The sequence below is a fragment of the Phasianus colchicus genome, chromosome 4 (assembly GCF_987193195.1).
Source record: "Phasianus colchicus chromosome 4, bPhaCol1.hap1.1, whole genome shotgun sequence".
NCBI lineage: Eukaryota > Metazoa > Chordata > Aves > Galliformes > Phasianidae > Phasianus > Phasianus colchicus.
This window is the reverse complement of record NC_143439.1, coordinates 12159267-12187014: the sequence shown is the minus strand read 5'-3', so window position 1 is coordinate 12187014 and position 27748 is coordinate 12159267. Positions and strand designations below refer to the sequence as shown.

General features: G+C 38.6%; 1 long non-coding RNA gene across 1 annotated transcript; it reads right to left on the bottom strand.

Annotated features, from left to right (window-relative positions):
- LOC116226165 (uncharacterized) lies at positions 1 to 27719 on the bottom strand. The gene is made up of 6 exons (XR_016465826.1): positions 27634 to 27719; positions 4387 to 4542; positions 4003 to 4077; positions 2558 to 2661; positions 2040 to 2235; positions 1 to 1581 (listed from the first exon to the last, which is right to left on the bottom strand). It is a non-coding gene; the product is annotated as an uncharacterized LOC116226165 (long non-coding RNA).
- Positions 27720 to 27748: the final 29 nt, after the last annotated feature.

Below are 27748 nucleotides of genomic sequence, written 5' to 3'. Positions count from 1 at the left end.
TCAGATTTATTTATTTACTATTAATTAATACAAACAACAAAAATATATTTCTACTGTGGAAGCCTATAAAAGCTATGGACTAGAGGCAAATCTATCTGCTTCTGCTCCAAAAGCCAATAATAAACACAAGCACCTAGACACTCTAGTATGATATCAACTCCCTAGATATTTTAGAAACTAGCTAGCATATAATGCAAGAAATATTAGGTTGTTTACAATACCTAGTTACTTATAGGTCTTTAGAATGACATATCATCAAAGAAAATTTGTACTTTTTGTCTTTTTCTCAGAAAAAATCTCAGATCATTGGGTTTTATTTCTGCCATTAAGGAACATGGGAGTGTAGTTTCTCATGAAATCAAGAGTTGTAGTATTGGGGTAAAATAAGGACTAACATTTCATTAAAGACAGAAAGAAAGCCTAGCCATTCCCTTCCCTCGTGTCCCACTTTGTCAGCCCTTTCCATCATTTCTCCTTTATAGTTGTCTGATTTTTTAGCTTCTATCCTAAAAACAAGTGTGTTCTTTTTTTTTTTTTTTTCCTCAGAAACTAACCAAATGAGTAAATTCCCATGAGAAAGCAGTCCCAATTCATTAATATATTCCTATGGCTATGGATTCCCTTGAGTTTCTGAAAAAAAACAGATGATAAACCTAAAATTTCTAGGGAAACTTAGTAAGAACAGAAACATGCAGTTAGAAAACAGTTTCCCAAAGACATGTCACAATTTTGAGAAGTGTGTCAAGACCTGATTTTGCCTTATATAGAAGTGATATGATGACTTAAAAACAGAAAAATATCTATGAGTTGTAGAAGAATGACTTTCCAGGACAAAGAATGATGAATTATGTGCATTCATAGTGTCAGTAAGTTGGTACTGTTCCCAATTAAGTTAGCTACCTCTGAAGAATCTACTCCATCTTTACAAGAGGGACTGAAGATGGAGAATCTATTACAGACACTGCTATGTTGCTCAAAAAATAATTAAATTATACGAGCACTGGAATTAGCTTTCTAGTAAGCATATTTTACAAGACAGTATGATTTGTCCTGCTGGCTTCTGAAAAAGAGAGTGAAATATCTTGGAAACAGTGCTAATATTTCCAAGAAAAATAATTTTTCTCGGGCATGGCAGATAGCTTTTGAGTATTATAAGCAGAGCAAAGCAATTAGCAAAAGTTGGTTTTCCTCATGTATTGGGCATGGATGTTCCTTTGGGTACACTAATACACGGGCCTTGCAGAACTCAGTGTTTCACCACAAAGCAATGCCTGCAACGGATATAAAAAAAGGACCTAAAATATGGATTAGGGTCGCCTTGCAGGGAAAAAAACTATGAAGGGGTGGGATGTGAATTGAAACCAGTATTTCCTTGTCTAAAGGTCAGCTGTGTTAAAAATTGTAAGAAATTTAGAGACAACTAAATTCAAAGTTATAGCCCTCAAGACAATGCATAGTCCGTCAGGACAGTAAACCTCCAAAGGCCCTAAGCTTTTTCCAGGAGTTTAGTTGCCAGAGTTTCTTTCCTCGAGGTAAGCTCTCAGCAAGCTTTCAAACGCTGTTCAAACACTTCTGAACTTCCTGTGAAAAGATAAACCATAGGTTAGAGACAGAAATAACAAGGGTCAGTTCAAGAGTAGAAGAATATCATAAGCTTTCTATCTTTGCTTAGCACAGTCTGAGAAAGTATTACCTTTCTGCATAAAAGGTCATAGCAGCCACTGCGTTAGTGCCCTGCTATACTGAAACTACATCTGACAGCATGCACGTGCCAACAGAAACAGGAATGATATAGTGAGGAATAACTACAGTTTTGAAAGGGCACTATTTGTCACTGCTTGAGTCATTTGGCTCTGTCAGTGATGTACAAGTGGAGAAAAAATTGCTGCTGAGTCTTGTTGTCAGTGCCTATAACCTCTAAAGCCAGTGACAGAATAAAAAGTGGGACCATTTTAGGAAATTGCATTATAGTCCAGTCTTTGCTCTGGGGAATTCCTTCAGAGAACAGGTGCATTAGAAACAGGAAACTGTTACTCTACCTGCAAAGAATTCTCTTGAAGGAAGGACTTCATCCCAGAGTTTATACAGCACACTGCAGGCATTCATGCTGTTTGAAGAAGACTTGTCTATGTACAGATGTCTTATCTTCCAGACATAGCAGTAACTGATGTCCAAAGCACGATGGACAGATCAAGATTATCTCATTCATACAACACACAGGAACCTAAACTGCATCTAGACACAGGAATAAAAGATTACACTGCAAGTGTCTGCACTCTTGTACTCCTATCTGCTAGCAAAGGTTCTGCCTATGCTAGGCAGGTTCCCCAGACGTGTTGCTGAATTGTGAAGATGAAGCATTCTTCTGAAAAGAAGGCTGTGACAGATTAATAACAAGTTTAAAGAAAACGTGGTTCACACTTGACAAAGAAATGCATGAGGCAAACCAAGTGTATATAATCTTTTTATCATTATTATGAAATAAGTTTATATAAGCAAAAAGTTGTTACTATCTCCTTGTTGCCCAGAAAAATCATAACTCATTAATTAAACTCACCGATATCTCTCCATAAGAACAAAGGATTGGTTCGAAGAGAACGTTTCAAGGATGGCTGGGAAGATGCAATAGAAGAATATATAGGCAAAAGGCTATGACAATTCCTGTGGAGTCATAAATGAGTTCATGAGCATGGTCAAGGATTGATGAATGACAGTCACCTGCACCCTTCATCCTGGCACTTAGGAGGTGCCTAGTATACTTACAACAGTAGTAGGTACAACTTGCATTGTAATACTAGGTTCCTGTGATTAGAATAATGATTGTCATCTACATTTGATATGTAGAGTGTTTATTTCAAGAATCATTACTACTTAAACTATGGTCATAAATTATTTCAAAAGAAAAAGCCTTTCCCATGGCAGGGATTATGGCAATATGAGCTGAGGACCTAGGCTCATAGCCACACACAAGGCTAGGCAGCATTGCCCACTCGTGACATGCAGTATTCCTAAGACACTCATGGTATCAGCTGAGCTCTCCAATTGGCACTGCAGTTTATGTGGGACAAAGCCACTTCAGTATCTTCTATTTGTACAGCATCTATTACTGTCATTGGTGTTGAAAGCACATAATACTATTAGTACATAGCATTATACTCCTAACTGAAGTCCTAAATCAAACATGCCAGAAGTAATGAAATTAGATTTGACCAATACAATACACATCATTACAGACATGCTACCAATTTGGACACCTCGTAATGTATGAACCACTCATAATGCCATTACTGGTATTTCAGGAGGTAACAATTTTGAGAACAGCCCATTTTCTCATTTAGTCGCACTGGCTGTGCGATTGGCTTTATCACACTGGCAAGGTGAAACTTGCAGTGATGTTGATTCACCTTAGTCCAAGTGACTGTGAAGTTCGTTATGATGACAACCGTGTCTGCTTAGTTTAGCAGCTGTTCTGGCACTGAATTCTTTAAGATTTTGAGTGAGTTTATTAATTTGATATGAAATGCATTAAAGAAGAAGCACAGAGCGTTACTTCTTTGTTTCCTCCTTTCAGAATTGCAACTGGGCCAGTTACTCTTAGTACAAAGGTAATTTAGTCAAGATACTTGAGAGCCACTTGGCTCTGTTTCTAAATTCCTCCCTTTGTCCTTGGCAAAGCTCTTTGAAGTGTTAGTCTGCGAGGTGGATGTTGTAATGAGCCTATTTCTAAGAGGATCAAAGTAGCAGAGCTGCCCAAAGCAGCATCAAAGATACACAACAGAGAGCCCCTTAATGAGCAAGAGGGACACAACTGACTTTTCCCGAAAATAACACCCTAAAACAGGATTTAGATTAAATATTTAAAATCAAAAATTATTTTATTTTTATTGCCAGCAGAAAGGAAAAACCTCAAAGCAAAGAGAAAATTTCTCCAGCTGACACTGCCAAAATGTAATGACAGTCATTTGTTCAATGCTTCATCACCATTTAATGAAGTCCACATACCTGTGGCCTCAGCTAGAGGTGGCAGCCCTGGCTGGCTGGTGCAGGCAGGATAGCAGCCCCTGCTAAAGCAGATTCCTTTCCCATGGATATGAAAATAGAAAGCAAACATAAGGCAGGAAGCTGCGGGAACACTGCAGAGCAGGCAGCTCAGGGGAGGGATGTGGGGGTAGGGTGGGAGAAAAAAAAAAGAGTGGGTGGGAGGACTGGACATGTAAATTATGTGCCAGGAAATGAATTCCTTATAATGTCGCTTGCCAGAAGCTAAATTCTAGCAAATGTAAGCTGTCTTTTTTTCCCTCTCTTACAATCTTTCCACAGTTCCTCTTAGGGTCAGGGAGGAAGAAGGGGGGGGACAGGAAGAGGGGCGATTCAATATTTACTTACCTATTGTGTAACTACAGAGCTATATGATCCAGCTTGAACGTTAGAAGGCATGCAGCTCCCTAACAGTGACGAACGGGATAATATCCTGCTTCTCATTACACACGGCTTTTCAACTTTATTTATGTGGGTACAGGCATCCTTCAATATGATCTAGAGCTGAAATGCCAGAAGAAATGTGTTTCTGTTCAGAGGCTGGATGTGCATCTTGCACTGTGTTCCGTAATGAAAATGGAGCTTATTTTGTTTGACTTGATAGCTATCTGTGCAAATATTGCCTCTGCTTGGGTTTGTGTTTGTTTAAGGAATCACCTACTGGATCTGTCAAGACTGCAGAAATGTATGCCACTGACCTATGCTTAGCTTGGGGATAAATTGAGAAGACTTGTATTTAAGGTTAAATCTCTACGCAGGTTTTTGTTTGTTTGTCTGTTTTCCAGAATTAAGCAGAAACCATCTGGCAGAAGGTTAAAAATACTTAGGAATAAACCTTCAGCTGCTGAGCAAAGTACACTTCTAACTTATGAGAAATCAATGATATGTGAAGCAGGAAGAAGAATGACTATAACAGTACTGTGCATTAAATAGGCTAAGCAACCCAGGCTTTCTTTTTTCTTCCCAACTTGCACAACCCTAACCCTGTATATTTTAGCACAAGTAAGGCTATGGACAAAACGAGTACCAGTTTCCTTGAAGAGGAAACTCCATACGCAGACAATTTTTAATTAACTGTAAAACTACATTCATTTTGGAAGTCCATGTGTAGCAAAATTTCTCTCTTCTGTGTTCCCATTTCCTGCTTCAACAGTTTAAATCTCAAAAGAATATGCAGAAGAAAAAAAAAAGACAGTCTTTGCAATTGCAGGTAGATGTGAGATAACACAGATAGAAGACCAAAATGAAAAAGGAGATTGAAGGAGCTATCAGGCTTTTGAACTTAGATTGCTGAAGACTAATCTCCACAAAGAGCATCAGTCAAGGCTTTGATACATAGGAATTTGCGTGCAGAAGATGAAGGACCTATATCCTTCAGCTTTCATCAGAAGTTATGAGATATGTTTGATTTAAGCGATTGTCCAGGACTGTCCTATCTCAGTCCCAGTTCTACACTGTGTCTTAAAGGTAAATGAAGGTTTGTTTTTAAGAGTAACTTATTCCCTGAGTGTTAAATTACTTTTGAGAGCGATGATTTCTGCTGATTTCTTCTGCTTCACTACCAGATACAGCCTACATTCAGGAAACAGCCTAACTTAGTGATATTTACATACAAATCATTTATTTACTATATGGGCTGGAAGAGTCCCTAAGATTTTGTTAATCGCTCAGCTGACATTCTGTTGATGCATTTTCATTACTAACACAGATTAATTACATTTAAAACAACAACAACTTGATTTAATTGGGAAGCAGAGTTCTACACACTCCATATACACTAATACTTTCTTAGCAGCACTAGTTCAAACAGTTTTTGCTGTACGTGTAATTTGGCTACATCTTGCTATTGGAAATCTGGGGCATGAAATGAAATGGATGTTTCTGCAATAACCATATGATTAGCTAGTGTCAAATTCTGGCATATTGCCCTCCCAGGATTTTCATGCATTAGTTTAGTTAGACTATATCTGAGCTATTTGCTGAAGTCTTGCTGATTGAATGCTGCTAAACTGAAAAGGAAAATGTGGAGCAATAGGTGCTACAGAAAGCGCTCCAAAAAGTCATCCACGTAATATAAAACCAAATTGCAACTCACATGTGTAATACAAGTATTTCTCACACGTGTTTCTCTAAATATAAGTTTTCAATATCATTACTAAGAGCTTTCAAAGGTTTCTCTGATAAATCAGTAGTCTCTTCAGAGTAGCCCTTTCCTGTGAATATAGTTACTGAAGACATTTTCCTCCAGAAAAACCTTCATTCTAGGCAAGACACTAACACGGTTCCAATAGTCAAACTATGGCAAGGACTTAACTAGAGCATATAGGACCATCAAGATACAGTGGGGCTGTCAGATACCTCCCTTGAAAAAAATCATAATAATCACCACAAGCTGTACATTTAAATACTAAGTATACAGATCTTCCTACAGATATCCCCCATGAAATCTTACTGACATTACAGATATTGATAGGACATAATTGTCATAAAGTAATGAGGCACCTAATGATGATACTTGAATGACTCTCATATAATAATGACTTCATTGTCAAATTCATATATGAATAGCAGCAACTGAAAAACAATGCATTTTGGCACATCTGTGCTACCCAGAATCATGAACTGAAATGTAGATCAGCTCTTGCTTAATGTCCTGTCAAATGATTTTCCAAGACTCCTTATTCAATGAAAATTAAGATGAATTCCACCTCCTCACGGAGTGACAAGCATTAGTTCAGATCTCATGGCCTCAGGGACTCTACGTAGCTGCAGTACCTGAAACAAGCCATCTTCAGTTCTTTAGCTCCCTTTTTGAAATACGTGGCCCAACTACCCACATATAATACCATTGCCATGAGTTTGTAATAGGGTTTTGCAAAAGGACGCCATACTGGAAATGCTGAGGAGACTGCTAAAATGTGGGTTGGTTTTTTTTGCATCTACATATTTAACCTACCTTTGAAGAACTGGTTAGCTAGCTCCCTCTCTGCTGTTAAGAATAAGAAGCAGCCCAAATACAACATCAAGACAGTAATTATCAGAAACAAAGAAATCTGTCAAAAGTGATTACCATTTGTTCTCATTGCATCTGATCTATACTGAGTCTGACTCTGTATGAAAATTAGATTACTAAATGATCTGTTTGACCTTTTTAAAACATTTCACTTTTGAATCCTAGTTTTCGGCCATATGATACTGCATAAACAATTTACTTTTAATACAGTAAAGTGCTAAGTACTTTGACTCTTTTTAGTTCAGTTCATAAGCACTTTCTTGTATGAATATTTGATCACACCTGACATTCTTGAGTGGATTAAACACATAGTTATAGCTGGCATATTTTAAAACACATCATAAATCTGTCAATCTGAACATCAAAACCATGCTGCAGTCAGTTTGGATCTTATGTATAAATCCATAGCTATTTGGCCAAAAACTGTGATTCCATAAAACATTTTGAAATTGTTGACATGATGTGTTTTATTTAATAATTTCCTTTACATTGTAAAACATTGATTTAAACACATGATAAGAATGCATTCTTGCACATTACTTGTATTCTTTCAACTTCCTTTCTAGAGGGATCAGTAGATTGAATATTCAACCAACTGATGGTCAACAGGTCATCAAGAGAACTAGAAGGGAGTACGTGCTTGCCCAGACCTAAAGGAAGAGCTACGACCACAGTTCTCGCTGCCACGGAGCTGAGAGGACTGATCCTCTGGAAGTATGCAGGTTCTCATGCCCTTCCCTATAGCACTTCCAATAAATAGTCCTGAGATAGACAGGTCACGGGTCTGCTCCAAGCTGAGTCTTTCTTTCTCTCTTATGAACACATAATGATAATACAAATAAGCAAAGAAGAAAAACATATCACTTATCTGCTCTTTTGTGTAAACTTGCCATTCTTTTCCTACTGTAATAAAAGGTAGTAGAGAAGAATACTGAATAAACATCTTTGTGACTAAAAATGATTTTTAATGCGAGGTCAGAATTTAGCCCAGATGCTGTTTTTCTCTTTTCAAAAAGCAGCAGCATTTTTTAAGGGGATTAGTACTTTCAGTGTCTTGACAATAAGAATCACTCCTAGGAAGGAAAAACAAAGACAAAAAATGCAACAAACAAGCAACACAATAGCTCTTTTGTGACCACCACCAACTAAAAAAATATGTATTTTTTTTTCTTCCTTTTCTTCATTTGCATACATATTTATTTGTAGAAAGCAAAACTCGACCATATAATCATTTAAATTCTTAAAGATATGAAACTTGGATGACTCAGTGGAAAATTCTCAGAAATAATCTTGATGAAGTGGTTTTATTCATCTCATTCTGCTTTTCTCAAGGGCTGACATATGCATAAAAGGGGAACACGATCCCTTGCACATGTTCTCCATGAGGACTGCGTGTAGCACAATCATTAACTTAAAACACGCTTTGCTGACTCTTACTCAAAGGCACCACTGAATTGAAGCCAAAGGAATTCAGACTGGCATTTCTCCATCTACTCTGATCAGGGAATAGGGTGAAAGGACAATCCTGTTTAACTGCACCAAGCATTGCAGGGTTCCACTGGACCTCTGTGGTCTGTCCCTACGCATCTGCTGTGTTGCGTGGGGTATTTAAAAAGTGACCTTTCTTTCTTGTGCTGCTGCAGGCTGAGCACACACACCAACAGAGGGAGAGACAAGGTAGCTGGGACTGCATGCTGCACTGGGCACTGACAACACAGCGAGAGCCTACCAACACCATCAAAACATCAGGGACCCTCTTTTTCTGTCCCTCACACAAAGAACCATGCTGCAGTTACATCATCTACAACATATGCCATATATGTGTGAAAGAGACAAATGGAAACCGCAGGATAGATCCAGGAGCTCACAGAGTGACAACATCAGCTGAGAGCACAGGAATGCACCTGTGAGGAGAACAGCTCTCCTGGGTTCTTCATAATCATTTGGCTTTGCCCTAGCTGGTTCTCTTCTGCTTCTAGTTGTTCCAATGCCTATGCCTCCTGTTTTGCCTTTGTCTACTTTCCTTATTTGTCAGTCCTACCTTACGGTGCCAAAACTTGACAGAGAAGATCTACCTCCAAGTTGAAACAAACCAAACATACAGAATGCTGTCTCAGAAGTGGGGATTAAAGCCATCTTTAGGCGATTAGTAAACCTGGTTGCTATTTTGAGTTCTTAAATTTGCAATGATCAATAAACCGCCCAGCACATTTTGGGAAATGAAAAATCCAGTCTTTAAGCAATAGTTTATTCTGTAACAAAAATGGCTTTTTTTATTATTATTCAAAAAGAATCTGTCTATAATAGAAATCATCTTGGCTTATATCCAAGCCAAGCAGTTGATTTTTCAGAAGAGTAGTGTGCTGCTTGGAGCCCGTTCAACCTCTTTCAAAAGCCAATTGAGCTTCCCATCGTGTCTCCTGGGAAGTGTAGATTTGAGTTTTCCCCTTTGACAGGTCTATCCTGTCTGGTAAATCTCCCAAATGCTTCAACATCTTTTCTCTAGTTAAAAAATCAAAAGTGAAATATGGAAGTAAATACATGAATGGTACCTGACAGGATAAATGGAGTAAGGAAAGAGCCCAGCTTACTGGAAATGATTAATATCTTATATGAACAAAAGAATAATTAAAATGGGTCAGGTAAAAAGTTAACTTAGTACACATTTGTGCTTTTGACAGTGGTTGGTAGAAGAGGCAAAATAAAAAAAAGAGGTTAATTGCTTCATCTGGCTTATGGTTTCAGCTTCCAAAAATGTGCCATTTCTGGGACTTCCTGACGTAAGGACTGCATCCAGAGCACTGTGCGTAAGATCTACGTTATGCATCTTCAAATGAATATTTCAATCTATTTTTTTAAATCCATTTATACGTCTGGACTTTAAAATTTCCTGCAGCAATGAGAGCTTTAATTCAACTATGTGTAGTGTGAAAAAAAGAGTTTTCCTTCATTCACTTCAAAACTTCTATTTTAAACTGATATTGGGTGCCTTCCAGTTCTTTCACTGAGAAAGAGAGAATAATGCTTCCTTAGCTACCGTGCCAATCACAATTTTGCAAACTTATACCATAACCCTCCTATTGTTTCTCTCTTTATTACCCTCTCTTCCTGTGGAAATGATCCAGATCTTTGATCTCCCAGCCCTCTCGCATATCCCATGAACTACAGTTCCCATGAGTCTCTTTAAGCAGTTCAGGGAACACAGACACCAAATGAATTTAAAACAAAAATTCCAAAAATTCTACATAATGTCGTGATGATACCCAATCCTCCCTATTTTAGTTTAGACCTACAGAGGCATGAAAATAATGACAGAGATTTAGTAAGTTTTCTAGGAATAAGAATAGTGATTTCAATCAGTTTAATCAGAAGTTCTCCTAAACACAGTTGAAAAGTCCATTCTTACACATATTTTTCTGATCCATACTGACATCAAAATTGAAGTTCAACTTGCCTCAAAATTCAAGTAATCTCCAAAATAAACTATTTTAACTCCAACTTTCATGCATTGCTTTCCTTTTTTATTTTTTTTTTTTGACACACAGTCTGGAATTAAAACTGACTGCAGGCAGACATAAAGCAGCCTTCCTTTTGAAGCAAAAGGTGGTATAAGCAGAAAAAATAAAATAAGATAGATGTGGTCTTAATATTCTAGAGAAGTATAAAGGTCACCTGGTAAAACAAGGTAACATCCTGTAGGTCTGAACAAATGCAATTTATTTCAGTAGATTTGCCCACATTTCACAGAGGAAATTATCAAGTGGTGTTTTCCTTTAAGCACTACTTCTCCAATTGTCATGCTGAGGACAGACACCTTTCAGAAACTTCCAAGGTTGTCAGACTAATGTTTGACAGTTATGCACATGTGGTACAGCAGAGAGATTACGTTCTCCAAAAAAAAAAAAAAAAAAAAAAAAGAAGTGAAAATTGCAAGCTGAAATGAAGTTGCTGAGGTCCGACGTTGAGGCACTGGGGCTCTAAGTCGTTCTCAGATAGCATTACTAAGATAACAAAAATGCGTATGTTTATTTTCAAGGGCTCTGTGCGGAGAGCAAGCACACACAGCATGGCTGTCATCTGAACAGCCTGTTTGCCTGCTCGGGCAATGGTTTTCTATTCTGAGGCATCCCCTCTCTCCACCAGTCGCAGTCACAAGCCCCCTTTGCTCTGAAAATAAATCAATTTCATCTGCTGCGGTTCAATTTCTTTCTTCTCTCTGCCTCAGTCCCTCAGTCCCACTCCCTCTTTGAAAGGCTCTTTCCACAGCACCATATGGCAGCTGGGAGAAGGGCAGAGCAGTGATCTAGCTCTTAACAAAAGAGGCTGTGGTGTCAAAAAGCCTCATGAATGCATGAGACACATTCATGTATAGAAAAATGCCTCCAGCTCTGTCAGGAAGGACTAAAGAGAAGGCTGATAGGCCTGACATTGCTTTCGAGTTAAGAAAGGCAGCAGTTCTCTCTGCGGCTCATCCCCTGCCCTCCCCCTCCCCGGTTTCATGCCAAAATCCTATTAGATCCATTAATGACCTGAGACACAAAGTCAGTGCACAGCAGAACAAGAAATTAAATTAGGCCACCTTATTTACTCCCTATCACTCTTTTTGAGATAGACTCATACTACCAAAAGAAAAAAAAATAAAATAAAAATCAAACAAGCCTTAAGAGCACGCCAAAAAACAAAGAACCAAGTGCTGTTCCAAAAATAAATGGAATCAAGCACACTCCTGTACATTGCCTTTGTCTACAGGTTTGCAGCAGAACTGCAAACTTTCAGGGCAACACTGAAAAACCATTTCAAGCATGCTGTCTGCTGGTTTTATTTTACTTTCCTAGCATACTGAAGCTGCTGTTGAGACAGACAAAGGACCTCGAGGTTGGAAAATTAGCATCAGTAGACCTAACATACGTGCTCATTTAGCTGCTACAGAAGTACTACACATAATTTCTGAATATGAGACAAATGGAAACTGGCCCTTAAAAATCATGCATTCCTTTCTCCTATTCTCCCTCCTATTTTGCTTCTCCTTTTTCTGTTTCGGAGATGTTTGGCATGCTTCAGACAGCACAAACGTCTACAAAATAGGGACACAATCTTTACACATAAATTTAACAAAATGGAAGGCTGCGTGCATCTGAAACACATTCTCACAAACTTTTTTCATTACTGGAGGAACGAAAAAATCACCACTCCTGTGCACCAGAATGCAGTGGTATGTATTTATGAAGAATTTTCTTACAGAGCTGTTACTGAAGTGCTAGTTAAAACTCTCAGACTAGAGCTGCATTTCTACTCCTGTCTCTTCCCCAGAAAGGCCTCAGAAATCACAAAACTCGGTGTCCCTGGGGATATTTAAAGGAACCTGGGCAAGCTTCCAAATGCTGGTATATGTGACCTTTACAAGTATTCAACAATAACAGATCCCTATGAAATAAATCAATGAACATGTGTATAATAACTCAGCAGAGGCATGAAAGTTTCAAGCTGAAATTCTGTCAACACACTCAAATTGTCTCCCTACAACCAGTCTAGAAGATGTTACTGAATGCCGGGTGCACATCATTATACAAAATCTGTTTACAGTATCTCTCCAGTCTTCCTTCTTGGAATGCACTTAATGTACAGCTATTGAGCAGCATTATGTATCCATGTATGTATTAAAGCTACTATTTATAGGCCCATCGTGAGTCACAGACAATGGAAAATGAGCTAGTTTCCAAAATAAACTACTACATCAATTTAAAAAAAGCAAAAGTTCCTCTTGAAGTGGCTTTGATGGTGTCTTTCTTTAAATGAACTCTGCTATACACAGAAAGAAAAAAAAAAAACTATTGTAAATACTGCTCAGGAATGCCTTGGAAATGGCTCTGGGGGGTAACGTCTGTGATATTTGATAGACTTAATAAAACTTAAATGCAGTCAGGTTTGGTGATGGTTGTCCCTCCACACACTCCCCCACCCCCAAACGGTAACAGGCAGACTTTAAGCTGCAAGTGTGACTTGTGCTGGTGCCTGCTCAGTGCTCTGGGAGGCGAGGAACAATGTCGCTATTCAGGCTGGCCCATTCACTGCAGCCACATCTGTTTACATGGCCTATGCCCACCTTTGAAAAGGCTGGTCCTCCCACCGCCATTCTATCTCCCTTGGTCCTGAAAGGCTGGCGGTCTGACAGCCTTCCTACTGAAAATCTGCAGTTTCAAATGTGTTTTATGAGACCAAAGCTGAAAGACAGACTAACAATAACATTTGCACGTTTCTACAGTCCGGTTTGAATTTTATTGTCATCTGAGAAGGACTATAAAATTGTCCCAACTACCGAGGTTCAAAATAAGTCTGACACCTAAGATCTTGATGCTGAACTTGTGGGGCTGAATTTTGCACTTACTCTTGGTTATGTATAGTTTCAAGGAATTTTTCCTCTAGAAATATTATTGTGTTTCAAATATGTTTTGATACAGTGACAGTACTCACTGAGGAAATGGATTTTTATGAAAAACCTATTTTTGCCATATGTACAACCACATTTAGAGTCCACTGCTTTATGTTCTTCACTTCACAAAATTGCTTACATAGAAATATTTTGTCTACGATAAACTTCAATGAATGTAGATACCAGCACTGCAGCTTTCAGACTGCATCACTATGCACTGCAGATACATCACAGAAAGCAATATATTTAAGGAATTTTAAAATGGCTGAAGATCAATAGACTACCCCCATATCTGAGCCAAGACTTCAAGTAAAGAGAAAAATGGCGTGTGACCTTTGGAGAGCCAAAGGAAAGCCCACATTAACCAGAGAAAGCAGAAGCAACAAAGTCATGAGTCTATGGCTGATATAACCCTCTGCGTGCCAGTGTGTGATCCATTTTTTTTTCCTAACAATGTATAAACCTAAAGTAAACTTCATGAATTCAGTGTCACTATGATTTGTTTCTATTAATTGCATTCAATGAATTATATGAATGAATATAGCAGTTTCATCTGAATAAGAAATGCGGGCTCATATTCCTGCCAAAGCCACCACAGTAAGCGTACTGTAAAATTGCTATACCTGCAAGTGTGGTGAAAATCATACAATAGCTGACATGATGGTAGATGGTATCAGAGTGTTTTGTAGAGACAATACAGAAAAATTCTTCAAGATCCAAGGGAGTTTACACAGAAGTTTTTGAAGGATGCTTCAATACTTGTGAAGTATTAAATGACAGAAAATGAGGGACAATCTGAAGAAAAAAAAAAAGAGACTTAAAAGCAGACTACTTAGATATGAACACGTATTCTCAGGTGATTTGCAGTGACTTGATGAACACACAGTTTAGTTTGCAACTCCCTGCTTCCGGATGTCCAACTCTATTCAAGATCAGCTAAAACTAAGTTATGTATTTTCCTCATGTTATTTTTCTACATTAATTAGTTTAGTGCGAATATGGTAAGACTCTGGGAGAAAGAGGATCTGAGCAAAAGTTTACCTACTCAGTACTGAGCTATCAGCAGTAGCTGTGATATCGTTTTGAACTTCTCTTCCATAATACTGTTCAATCTAATGATTACTTTTTGCACAAAGTAAGGATTTATTGAAAGACCCTGGCAGAACCAGGAACTGTTGTTCAAGCTGAGCATCCCTCTCTTCCCTTTTCTTATTTAATATAAATGGAATGGCCTAAATATGAAAAGGCAAAAGGCACACAAACCACCTGTCTTGATCTTCATGCTTTTAAGATGTGCAAGCTCCTTGACTCTTCATGTATGCTGTAGCTAAGTAAGGAAGTATTGTCCGTGTGCTCCAGAGTTGTACAGATTAGCAGATCTGTACCCATCCCAACTTAAGGCTGCAGTGGTATCACCTATATCTTTGGGAGTAAAGAAAGGGTGCAGCGTATAGTACCAAGCTGTAGCCTAAACAATGTTAGTTTGTGGCTTATGACAGTCAACAGAGATTAATAATCCAAACTTTGTCCTTCACATGTGCCACTGTACCCAAATATTGCTGTGCAGCTAGTACCTAAGTACTGCTGTCTGAGACACAACATTATAGAGAGTAACAGCATGTACTGCTAGGTCAGACCAGAAACAGTGTGAAATCACAGGCAATATGGTCCCATTCTGAGCTCACTGGGAGCATTACAGCCTTGCCACAATGACATCCCTGAGGGTAACTTCCTCTCTGTTGAAATCCCATCAAATTTTGCCAGTAAATTCAGTGGGGCTTTTCATGAAAGGTCAAGATTTGTGAAAGAAAATTTAATGTAACATTAAGAGTTTGCCCAAACATAGAAGAAAATATGTATTTTAGCATCTGAAATACAAATCATGCATTTGGTGGGGGGAGAAAAAAAGGCATCAGAAAGAAAGCAACAAAGCAAAAGGAGAAAAACAGTTTTATCAAAGCTGAGCAGAAAATCAGATCATTAAACTCAACTAACATTTCTATTTTCTGCATTTATCTTGCATAGAGGCTAAAATGTTACTTCTATTGAAGAAAAGAAAGAGAATTTAAGTCTATAGCAAAAAGTCAGCAGTCTGACCAGCTGAAAATCCAAGCTGCAGATGTATTTTTGGAATTAAAAAAGTGCCACACAAGAACAGATGGTGCTGTAGTATGAGTTAGATTCATGTACATGCTCCATTAGCTTTTTGCCTTACTTTTTTTTCCCTCATATATATTTTACTATCATCAGTAATATTAATTTCAATGTAGAATATGACCAATGGCCCTGATTATTGCTTTGCATGCTCTTGATACACAGAAAACCTACAGCTCTCAAGAAGAGGATTGAAGTCTATTTATTTACTAAGCAAGTACTATAGATATAAGAAAAAAGAAAAAAACACATCATCTAGCTCATATCCTCAAGAAATGACTTAAAATGTTGTCAATTAGTAGTATGTTGTCTGCTAAGGTTCCCTAAAGAATTTTCACTTATTACCCCTCATGATGGTGCTCTCTCATGTGTGTGTGTGCCTCTGTGAACGTAGAATGTTTAAAAGTTCAGGAAAACATTTGACAACACTGTGTGCTGAAAACTAAGATCCCCTGTCCATGTTCACAAATTTTTGTTTTATATCTAGCTCTTTCTTCCTTATCAGCAAACATTTGTAGGGGTTTTTAAATGATGTTGCTTACATTTCAGAACAATGTTTTGTTCCAAAGTTTACAAAATGGGCATAAGCATAATGATGCCTTTTAAAAGGGCCTGAAAGAAAACTGAAGGCTTTCAATGTATACCAAACAAATGTTTTCATTTCAGCAGCAAACAAACAAAAAAAAAAGTGCACAACTCTAACATAAAATTCTTCTCACAAACAGTGCTATGAGATAGTGACAACTCTTACCATGCTGCCTGTGGCAGATGAAGACTCTTTAAGCTATGTTTGCCTAAATCCTTACATTACTAACTCAGATATTTGAACTTGTTGCTGGAAGAGGAGGGGACAGGAGGAAGGTGAAAAGACCATATAGCATTGTTAATCCCTTGAGCCATCTGGTCACTTGAGGCCATGCTTTAGTTTATGCTTATAGTGAAAACCTATTCCTTTCATTCAGTTCCCTTCCCTGTGTCAATTTATCACCAGCTTTTTTTTTGCTGTGTTAGGATTTCTTGCAGTTAATCATAGCAAGAATCAATTGTCTTTTGATGCCACAGTAAATATTAGCACTGGAAAGAGATTATTTTTTTTTACTCATTCCTTCCCCCCTCCCTCAGCTTGCTGTGATTTGTGAAAGTTGCTGGTACGTTTTGATGAAATGGAGATGAAAACAAGGGTAACCTTTCCTTTAGCAAAGAGGAAAATAAGTAATTCCAGCACCATTTCTGTGTAACTTGAGAGAGTTCTGCATGACAGATACTGAGATACCCACATCACACAGGGTTCAAAAGAAGTGAGCCTAGATATGACCTTATAACTTATCTATCAGAGGTAGCACTTGCATGTTCAGTTATCTAAGAACCAATCTTAACCTACATCTGTAAACCACAAGCCTCTCAAACCTCCTACATTTGCATCCATACTGTACAGCATACTGCATTAAGCCTGCTCAAACAGTTCATCATTTTCTAGGCCATATATGAATTCTTGACTTATTGACATACACAGTTCTATATGAAGCGAAATCAATTGCATCTCTGCCATGAAGAAGCAGTGAGACTTCACAGCTATTTGACTTAATTAGCTTTCCTACACACTTGACAAAATTACTCTTCAGGACTCCACACTTAACTTCCAGTGAAGTGCAGTCTTTTCCACCACTGCTTGTCTCATGCATAAGATTATTTTTTACATTGTGATCCCTAAGGTAGCTGCAAAGCAATTCTGTCATAAATGTGCTGGTTCACTGCACTCAAAGTAAAATCACGTTCTTCTGCACGCTCCTTCCATCTATTAATTAATTCTTTGTAACACTCTTCTGGCTAGATGGCAGCTCTGATCTGTGAACCTTTCTTTCTTGGATAATTTTTCTTATAAAAAAAAAGGAAAAAAAGAACTGTCCTTTTCACTGTTATAACTGTTTCTGAACAGCAAAATTAGAAGACTGTAAAGCATAGCACAGGTAGGAAAAGGAGATCAAAACATCTGAGAAATGAGCAGGACCAAAAGGCTGAGAGCCTGAGTCATTTTTGAAGTGAGCCAAGGAACAAGACAGCTTTCTGGGAAGGATACTTGAGATTTTAGCCATTGTATCAGCTCCTGATCACTGAACCTCACTGACACATAGCTTAGTTAGAAAGGCAGAGTTACACAGCTCTGCCTGCCTACCACATGCTAAATAGTTCTGAGATACAGAATTTCTGAAGTTCTGGAACAATCCTCAAGGCCTGAGAGAAACAGCACATCAAATTTTGTCTCACAAGGCACAAAGGTTCGTCATTTTGTCATCAAAGGGAAAACAAAGGATAAGTGATATGATTAAGAACTAAAAATAGCAAGTTTAAATATACAAGCCATTACTAACTGAGAACATCCCACTGCCTGGCCAGTGCAGCGCATGGTAACACATCTGTTGGAAGTGACAGCTTGAAATAAACTCAGTCTGTGCTTCTTTTCTATTTATTCCTGCAAATATTGCAAATTAGAAAATACTGTTAGATAGTTTCTACTGCAATAGCACCAAGAGGTACTAATAAAGGTATCACTTCTTCATCTCACAGGCTGAGATCTACAGAGCTTTCAGGATCCAAAACATTAAATGTACTCAATAATCCTGAATTAGGATTCAATGTTATTGTCTCTGCCCCTGCATCTAAGCAGGGCCTGCTCAACTGAATCCCTTCTACATCCAGCTGTGGTATTCATTAAGACTTTTTCAAGTTTCTACTCCTGTCACTACAAGAACAAAGCCCCACTGAGCTAGGGTGAAATAGCAAGTCACAGCTGAAGAACACGACAGCCTCTGGAACAAATAATGAATTATCTGTATTACTAGTAATGCATCCGGAATACCTATACTCCATAGCAAATTTCCTTTAACTCATAAAAATAGTATTGAACAACTGTAAAATTAAGATTATTGGATAACAAAAAGTATTAGAAATAACAAATGCTCATTTTATAAGGCATAAATGAGCCACTAATTGACAAGAGCTGAAAAAAAAAAACTTCCCTTGTTGGCTGGTTATTCGGCTGTAGATTCTGCAGCTCTGCTCTGTGAAGCATCTGGTACTGGCCATTACCAGAGATCAAATACAGGACCAGATGGTCCGTTGGTTGACTCATTATAATGGTATGACTGCTGAAATGTAAAAGCTCTTCACAGAACCAGAAGGAGACCATTTACCTCTGAATGCCTCTTAAAAAAAAAAAAAAGAGGACTTCCCATACCTCTGTGAATCCAAGGGAATAGCAATTCAACTTACCCCTGTGACACTTGCATAAGAAGTCAAATTACTTGAGAACTTTTCTCACTGTGGAAGATCTGGCCTCAGCAAGCCTTTTGACTTCAGGGCTTACATTATCACTAAATCAGGGACTCAGGTGATTTGGGAAGCTAAAGCTGAAGCAGCAACTCAGTGGTGTAACCTGGCAGGACGTTACCATATCACCTTGTTAGGATTGTGCTGGATTCCTGCATGCTAATTAGAGTGTCTGTGATTTAAAAGAAGAAAACAATTGCATCCTGTGGAATTATTTTGCACCAGAGAACTAAAGGACTAGTAGATGTTCGGTAACTGAAGGAATCACATCCAAGATGGAAAAAAAAAAAAAAAAAACCCATTTTGGAGAAGGGAAGTAGGGGAGACTCAAAAAGTGCCAAATATTTTATTCTGTTTTCTCATTGTCGGTTTTCAGGGCCTTTCTGACATCCTAGGCATGAACTCATGTTTCTAATTTTAATTCTCCTTAAAATTATTGTGACAATGAATGTTACAGTTTTGACAGAAGCACTACAGTTGACATGAAGTATTTGTCCTTATTTTGCCATAATCAGCCTCTAGAATAGCATCTCTTCCTCTATTTCAATCTCTGTAAAAGTAGATCTCAAAGAACCTGCTACTGAACGTACCATTCATCATAGCAGCTGTGGAGTATGACCACGAATACAACTGCGCTTTTGCATATAGGATTTTCAATATATTTCTTTTTCATATTCTCCACTTTTTACCCCTTTCAAGCTTCTATCAAAAATTTTTTGTACTTTGGTTACTGTTTTCTAAATTAAAATACCAAGAGTTTTAAAATAGAATAGTTGAGTTAGTTATTACATAGCCAGAGTAACTATCTGGAAAGATGCTTTGAGAAGAAAAACAAATGCAGACTTTTCTTCCTTGGGTTCAGGAACAGGATACATGGCTCCTCGGTCATCACAGTAATTTATAAAGGAGAGCTGCTGTCTAACATCATAAACCTTCAATATGTCAAACCTACGTAACCACTGGTTTGCATCTTAAGATATCTTCCAGCAAGAGCCAAGGACTTACCATCATTTTTTCCCTTATTTCCTCTTACTACCCTTACGAGTCCCGAACACTCTGAGACCATTTTGTGTACAAAAGGAGCCTAAGGCTAAACTGAAAAACTGATTCTCCATAAAAGAAAAATGAACTACAAAAATCACACTCTAACAACATGAAAGAGAGGGAGAACAAGCTATTACATTAGACATTAACAACAATACACCTGAATTAAAAAATATGAACATCGTGTAGAAAATTCAAAGTCTTCAGCAGTTGTTTTATTTTCTTTCTGCGAAAGGAGAAGCTTTTCTGAATAGCAATGGCATTATTTAAAAAAAAAAAAAAAGAGGAAATGAGACTGGAACTGTGAGGCATGCCAGCCTTCTTGGAAAGCTGTGGTGATCACATGGAAGGGCTGGGGCTGGGCCAGCCGTACCGTGATGCATCCTATTTTCTTTCAGCAACAGAGAGGAAATGTACATATGAGGACACTGTATATTCACACAAACCAAATCACTCCTCAGTACAAATTCAGGCATCCAGTTTTCCACAAGAGCCAAGAAAAGACTTAATAGAAAACACAGAAAAGTGCATTTATTCTGCAATTTTTTCCTACAGGTTCTCCTTTCCTTGTTTGTTCACTTACTGGATGTTCCAGTTTTCAAGCATAACCCTGACCAACTTGTGGAGCTTAGGGCAGACAAAAGTGATTGATGCAGTGAAATATAAAATAACAGGTCTTAAAAACAGCTAGTACCCTAGATGGAAGTGTTACCAAACTACTTCATGCTGGATTCTGTCTCACTGCATCATATTTCATTTTCAAAAGGCACAAAAGAGAGATCGAGTATTAAAAATCTCTTTAGAAAAGTCTTTACTACATTCATTAATTATCATGGCTTCTCCAATAGACCAGGGGAAGTATAACAATTTAAATTTCCTGTGGGATGGCAGGAGGCTATTTGGAAATCTATGCCTGATACGATTCTTCCAATACGTGAAAAATTCCAAGAGCTGTAGTAAGGAACAACAAAGAATTCAGGTGCACTGCCCTATTCCTTAGATGAAAAATAGAAGCAGTACAAAGAAACAAAGTGAAAAATGGGTAACTTATTTTTTTTTTTCCTGTGCAGCCTCTTAAAAGGCGACATGATTCTGCTTTTCTTCATCATTGCCTGCATGCAACTTTGGATTTGGTGCCAGTCAAGTGAACAGTGATCTGAGCGGCAATCTTTCGACCAATGATCCTGGCTTTTGCTTTTGTATAAACAGAAGGGAAGCTGCATGAATTCCTGCACTTCACATTCAACATCAGCTCCCAAAGTTCCTTCACTGGTTGCTTAGAAAGCCTAACAGAAAACATATGAAGATACTGGGTACATTCCCAGTTTCTCAGAGACAATGTCTTAAAAATAAATGAGCTGAAGTGGTGACTCCTTCACCTCCTCAAATTAAGGAAGTTTTCTTTCCCACCCACATCATCACAGAAGTGAGTGTTTTTCCCCAAAGTTTCTGTTTTGGTCTACAGCAAATCCATAGAGTTAAAATATCATTTGAAAAATAACATTCCTGGTGTGGCAGTTAAAAGACCAAAAGGTGTTTATATTCTTAGGAAGATGTGCTTATTTTCACTGAGAAAATTAGTTCCTTTGTATGTATTATAACATTTGCCACATTCTTGTAAGTATTGTTTTCTGGTGAAGTCATGATTAGCTAAATAGAGATGGTCATAAAACACTGATTATTCACTCATATTCTTTGTGTTTTCCTATCCAGCTGTGCTTTATGAAGCCCTAACTCAGTACGGCTCTTCCATTTCTGTCACTAGCAAACAAACAGTTGCCCAAGAAGGCTTAAAAACAATCTCAGAAAATGTCTTTTCTGCATTGTTTGTCAGTGAATGCTCACTTGATTAAAAAATAAAAATCTCCACCCTTAACCAATTCCTGTTTGACCCTTAGAGCTACAGATTTTCCTATAGGCTTCCAGAGAAATTAGGCTTTGGATTTATCAGAGGCCCTAAACTGTAACTCAGAATGGACCTCTACTTTCAGCAAGGCTGTTCTTGCAGGTTTTCCCCCTTTCCTACACCTAAGAAACTGCACTTATCAGTATGGGCCTTTGTCAGGAAGCCAAAGTGAGAGCCCTACACAGAAAGGCTTGGGGCATTTTGCACCTGGAGGGGCCTTTTGTTATTCCACATAAATGAAGTCACAGATGATGGAAGGAGCTTTGACCAAATCAGTTCTTGAGCCCTCTGCAGCCAGCCCCATGCTCCCTCAGCACCAGTTCCCACATCTGGGCATATGAGAACACCAAATAGGCAGCTTTTAAGTCAATGTAGAAAAAGCTTCAAAACAACCAATGTGACAACAGGCATTTCCAAAAGTCCAGATAGTGCCAGACCAGCAGATCCATTTGTAGCAGAAAAACTTTCCGTGCCAGGCTTTCATCTGCAGTCCACACGTGGATTTTAAAAATGGAATAGCAAAGATACATCTGCTGTTCCTATCATTTGGAATGGAATCTGAGAGCACAAAGTCTCATGCACAGAAAATGTACGTTTAAGGTGCCTGCTTTTCCATGTGCTCTAGATATAAAAACAGCAGTCACATAAGGAAATCCTGGGAACTTTCACCTGGCTTCCCCTTCACTTGGCCATATATCTCTGGAAAATGCCATGAGATTTGGGCTGTGACTGTCAAAGGCAGTCAGTTAGATCATCTTGTGAAACTGAGGGTGATAAAAGAAAGAAGAAAAGCAGCAAACTGAAGTTTTAAAAAAGTAAAAACAGAGTTGCTACTATACTGCAGGACTGCTTTATATGAAGCTCAGTCAATCAGTTAGAGCAGTGCATTTGAAAGGAAGGAAGAAGCTGCACATCAAGTTCTTTCAAAAAAGACTTATGCTTTAATTATTAAAGCAGTGCTATCATACAGAATGCTTATACGGAATTGCTTAATTTTATGCTTTTTCTTTGGTGATTGGGGACCGCGTTATAAAATATAAATGTGTTATTTTATTTCTTGAATGCGCCTTGTGAAGGACCCTTACTTTCCACATCTTTTCCATTCTGCCCTCCTTTCTCTGTGTTTTTGTTCATGGTGGTAGGGCTGCGGGGGAGAGGAAGTATTATTTAAATTTTTTAGTGAGGCTTTTCTCAGAACTGTGCCAGACACATTATTAAAAGGGATCTCTCCTATTTGAGTTCTCACAGGAGGACTCATAAATAAGAAGCAAAGATTCTATTACCTGCCCTCATTCTGGGGGATGCAACAGCTAGAAACGTATAAAACCATATGTAATTTTCAGCTAAACTTCCTAATGGGATACGTCTGCAAGTGACTGTCATTTCCTTGCAGCCTTTCAGAACCAGGAAATCCATAAGGTATTACACAAGAAATCAGTGTTCTTGGCTTCCCTGATTTATAATAACTTTAAAATAGAGCTTATAGAGCAGAAGTGAGACAGCCATCATGGAGCTTTCTCCGCAAAAAAACAGTGTTACATCATTCACCCATCCTGCACAATTCTTCCAGATTTGGGCAAAAGCAAGTTGGTTGAGATCATAAAGTTACTAAAACTCTGACATTACTTAGGAACTGAAGAACCACTTTCAAAAGGGATCTGTGACATGCCTGGATTATAGCATAAACTCGGATAATTGACACTGGGGCCCAGGCATCTGGGCTAGCTTAGCAGCAGATGTTCACAGTCACTTTCTAAAGCCATCTTCGTGCTCCTGTGTTCTGGTGTTGCGCTTCTGAGGGGGTGTTGCTAAATTTCTGAAGACGTCTCCTGCATGTTGTAAAGTTCAGCTGCTCTCTGCTTAGCCCCCAGGCTGTTCTTGTGGGGACATGGCAGGGAAGGGAGGATTTGAAGGAGATGACTAGAGGAGTGTTAATTCTTATTGGTTTAATATACCTCAGTACTACAGAGCAAGAAAGCACAAACAGGAGCAGAACCAAGGTAAGCCAGTGAGACAATATTATTACCTGTTGCTGACATATACCTCAAGATATCAGTGGGAATGGGGGAAGCAAGACTAAAAAGAGGGCTCTGCTAATACTGTGGTGAGCACTTATCCCTAGGGATTTTTATCTTATTGGAAATCAAAACAGTTTGGCTGCCTAATCCTCTGAAACAATGTCTCCAATTACTCTAAATTCCTCTGAAATTTAGGAGGGCTAGAAATGCTATTCATTTGTTTGAGATGATACAGCTGTTAGGGTATCAGAAGGGTAAAAATGAGGAGCTAGAGCTAACTGCCTCTAGAATTTTTCCTTCAAATCAGAAACAGGGAGAGATGTACATTTCCTCCTTAACTATCTTTTTTATTTATATATATTTAATTGTAGTAATTTCATAATCTCACTCCTGGATGAGAGCAGGGGAACTGAATCTACTCAGATGGCAAAGATTTCAGACCTGTTGACAGCTTGTTTCCTTCTCCATCTCTGTTATCACTATTAGGGAGATCATCAAGACAAAGATGCTCAGACTATTAAAAAAAAAGCCACTTCTGTAACACATCAGTCATGAAACTATTTCAAAGGAAGTTCACAATTAAGATACTAAAAATGTCCTAAAGAAAATGACATTAAATGGAGAAGACAGGCAAAAAGATGAGGTACAGATGCATTGCGATTATGAACATGGAAAAAAGACACCACTGCTTATGGACAACATTGCAGAAACCTGTGGTTTATAAAAACAACCGGATTTCTATTGAAAGTCACCAACAGTCAGGCCCAGCCATGCAGGCATGTCAGTTTACAAATGAATACAGCTGCTGCTGATTAGAAAAGCATCCAGCTAGCCATGTGCATGTCTGTGTTTAAAGTGGTGGGCAGAGCTCACAAGACATCACATGCTAGCAAAAGCAGAGAATATATTAGAAAAAAAAGGATTAAAACTCAAAATAATACTAATAAAAAGATGCATTGAAAGATAGCATACCCCTACTAAAACTTATTTTATTACAACTTGAGGCACCTCCATGTGACAGGACAGATACGTTTTGACAGCACAGTGTTTAGAGGAAAAATAAAATATGCAGCCACATACAAGTTACTTGCTAGACTGCACATTTCTGTACGCACAACAAGGACGAGGACCCCCTTGGGTGACTGTATAATGCAACTTTGCCACTCCATAGCTGGATTCATTACTCTGCACAGTATTCAGCAAAAATGAAATAGCCTCTGTCAGCACTGGAGACAGCGTGATTTCATAACAAACTTACTTTGGAACAAGAATGTGTTTGTTGCAAAACTTTTGAGCCTACTAACTCTTCTGTGCCTGAAATAATGTCTCTGTACCTGAACAAGTCAGCAAGGCATAAGGTGGCAAAAAGCTGAACTTAAATATTTGGAGTATTCTGGACATGCTCATAGGAAAGACTTTGATAAAGGATATTTGTGACTATTTTAATCACAGAAAAAAAACTTATTATCTCTCATGCACGCATCAAATTATATACAAGAGCCTAAACAGACTCTTTACCTTCAAAGACCTGAAGAGCATTTCCACATGTCAAGAAGAAGAGGTATAACATAAAAAGACCAGGTTTTATGTCTCAAGAAGGAAAGGGTACTTACGCACTGGCAGTTTAAGTATAAAAGTCACTACCCTGAGAAGCTGCAGATGCCAAACTAAAATGAGGTGCATAAAGAAACTAGACAAATTCATGGGGCAAAACTATTGAAGTTACTATTAGTAACTTTTGATTTTGATGAGTTGCATCTCTGGGAAGAGGATCTCCTTACTTCTCTTGACATTTTCTCAGTTTCTCTGCTCTTACCTGCCTTGTCATCCTACCTTCCAAATCTTCCCAGCAGCTGTCTGAAGCAAAGCAATTTCCCTTCACCCTGTCCCAAGATTTCTACCTGATCCACATTCCAATTAAAAAATCCACAACAACTACAAACAGAACAGATGAGCTCAAATTAAATGTATCAAATATAAAATTTGCATGGTAAGTTGGCTTCTTACAGATGTGCTAGGGAAGGCAGAACCACATCCCTCCTGTCTCCCTCTCCATACCTTCTAAAAGCATCCAATACCAAATGGTTTGCAATGGCAGACGATTGCTGCAGGATGGAGCAGGAAAAATAAATCCTAAGTGCCATCACTTTCTCTAAAATACCCACTGTATCAGTTTCCTTATAAGTTTATCTGATGCTTTTTTTTCCAGCCACCTAGAACGTGCAGTTTACAGTGACCCCTGACTGCAAGAGACTGTCAAAATCCCAGTCCTTATCTCTTCTAAATGGACACAGCATCACACGGGGGTTGTCTTTCTGTCATACTCGGTCCTTCACTGAGGCTTCAATCATCTTGTGTTGTAGTGCTCAGCTGTCATCACTCCATTTCAGTGTGCCTGCCTCTGAGAGCTGCTGTACCAGACAGCGTGTTACTCTGGTGCAGTGCTTTGAGGGCTGTGGAATAGCCAGTGTGACATAAGAGCACATTTAATAAATGCATTTGAATTTAACTTAGCTATGCTGAGGATGATTTCAGATTCCGCTCCTCGGCCCACTCCATTCAGCTGTGTAGGAAGTATTAGCTGTTTAAAATTGTTCAGTATTGCTATGGCAACCCTCACTCTCCAGCAGCCTCTTACCAGACTACACAGAAATGCATTCATTTTTCAGGCAGGCTGTGTACCACTCTCCAGACCTGAGGTTTTCTCCCTGATGAAACACACATCTAATCCTAATTACTTTTAATTTGCCTCATGAGCACATACCAGTTTACTCTGTAAAATTTGTTTCATTACCTGGCCTACTGTACAAGGCCAGATCTCATAGACATACACACCAATCAGCTGGTTTAAGTGCAGTTAAAGACTGAGACCAACACTATGTGGTTTCAAATTTGTGATTCAGTGGTTCTTACATCAGACCTTACTGATGCTGAACATTATTTCCTTCTTCACAAACCTGGGGTGAGGGGCAGGGAGATAAAAGGAAAGGAAGAATATCACACACTTGCTGTGTTTATGAGTCACACAAGGAGCACTGAAAGAGGAAACTGGAGAGTATCACTATGACTCTGTCTTGCAGCATTCACAGATAGCAGCACAGTATGTGCCCTTCAAATATTTGGATATACACTATACGTGAACCCCTGCACTAAAGTATGGTGTCCCCAGAATGGCCCAATATAACAGACCATGAAGTAGCTCTTTAAAAGGCAGCAGATGGTTTCCTGAGCTGGCAGATCCAAACCGTAGCTGTAGCAACCCAAGTTCTTGATGGCTTTTGGTAATGCCTGAATGTTTCTGTGAGCCAAAATTCAAAAAAGCCAAATTCACCTCTGCTGCATCTTGCCACTGCATCAAGAGCTGTCACATATCAACAAAGATAAAACTCTACAACCCATGGATTTATTTTCCATAAAGAGCATCAAAATACATAGAAAAGAACTTGTGAAGACTCTTCTCCTAAGCACCTCCTATGTTAACAAGGAAAAACAACAAAAGACAGAACACCATCTTTCTTACCAAGGAGGAACAAGGAAGGTTATTTGCCAGTCACAGAAAGATGAGACTGTTCCCCTAGCAGAACCATAATCACCTCTCTGAGGTATAGGCTCAAGAATTGTTACTACTCTGAGGAGGTGTTACAGCTGAAAAGATTATTGTAGCGAAAATGGGAAAAGAAACAAACAGGGAAGGAATGCTCACCCATATCCAAAGAGCTAGGTTTGCAGAAAAGGCTCCACAGAAGAGGGATCTCCAGAAAGAGAACCTCCCCCAGTGGCAGTCAGCCCTTAAATGGGGGCTAGGTAGGTCACACAGG